The sequence below is a fragment of the Pollicipes pollicipes genome, unplaced genomic scaffold, assembly GCF_011947565.3.
Source record: "Pollicipes pollicipes isolate AB1234 unplaced genomic scaffold, Ppol_2.1 Scaffold_7231;HRSCAF=8579_pilon_pilon_pilon, whole genome shotgun sequence".
NCBI classification, from domain to species: Eukaryota; Metazoa; Arthropoda; class Thecostraca; order Pollicipedomorpha; family Pollicipedidae; genus Pollicipes; species Pollicipes pollicipes.
Genome location: NW_023597034.1, coordinates 47,023,801 through 47,025,111, shown reverse-complemented (window position 1 = coordinate 47,025,111; position 1,311 = coordinate 47,023,801).

Sequence of the window (1,311 nt, the reverse complement as noted above, 5' to 3'; positions counted from 1 at the left end):
TTTCCTTAAGGGGCAGGAAATCCATATTTCAAAAGTGTGTATAATCACAATGATGCGTTTTGTTCATTTGCTAGAATGGAGGCGGGCTATTGATGTTTTTCATAAGCTTTGCTTATTTGATATGTTTTAGCGCAGATATGATAACTTGCGCCTGTTTCGAAAGCCGGTTGCGCGGCAGCGGGCCTCGCGATGTTTGCATGGGAGTCCCTTTTACGAAGAAGGTCTCATTTTCCAGGTTACAATGTATTATTTTTTAAGTCAATTTCTGCGGCTTTAGAGGCATATTAACGCAAGGTTAGGCTGAACAGGGAATTGGACATAAGTCACGTTCCATACGTGTAGCATGTAGTGGTCCCGTGCACTTCGCTTTAAGAGTTGTCCCAAGTCGTTTATCCGCACTGATATCTCTGTTGGTTATCGCGCTGTGAATTCAAATATTCAAACTCTGTCTTCGAATTACACGATCGGATGCTAATGGTAGAGGTAGGCCTTACACAAGAAGCATCCCTTTCTCTTAGCTTTTAACCTGACCACTTTTCTATCCCCATCAATGGTATCTCCGAAAACTACACCTCAAGCTATGCCACGGAATTACGAAGTGGTTGCGCACATTGCAAACGTAGTTACGCGACACTCAATGCAAAATGCCAAATGCAAAATGCCAAGTCCAAAACTTGTTGAGCACCAACGTTATATGCATGACTCAACGTCGTTTGACCACGTCTGTCTGAGACTAAGGCGGCACTTTCGCTTATCGAATGCTTTTGACGTTAGCGTGATGTTTGTGACTTGCGACACCGATGTTTGTAATATCCTTTTGTTGCGCACGAAATGACGAACCCCAGGTCCAAAGCTGTACAGTGTTGCATGATCAACAATGCGCAGGAAGCACTGAACTATTTTGCTGCACTCGGCACATGCGTAAAGCAGCATCGATTGTGTGAAATCCGCCATGTTTATGCAAATCGTAATTTGCGTCCTTTGAACACTACGCGGCGCCATTGCAGCCCCCAAACAAATGGCCGCAGACGATGTGCAACGGATGAAGCACAAAATTCCTATCGCGGTTGTGAGTTTGAGCGAGGTCTTTCGGGAAACTTTCCGTGCGGGCGAGAGGATTTTCAAATTCGGCCGGTTTTTCCGAATTTTAAGAAGTCCATAACTCTGAGTTTCGCAAAGTCAGCGCAAATCTGTACGGGTTGGAGTGGCTGGCGCCGCAGGCGGTGAGCTTGGAACAGCGCGTCATCAGTCTCCATTACCCGGAGTCGTCTCTGCTTCTCAGGAGATCCAGTCGGAGCCCGCTATCCGGTA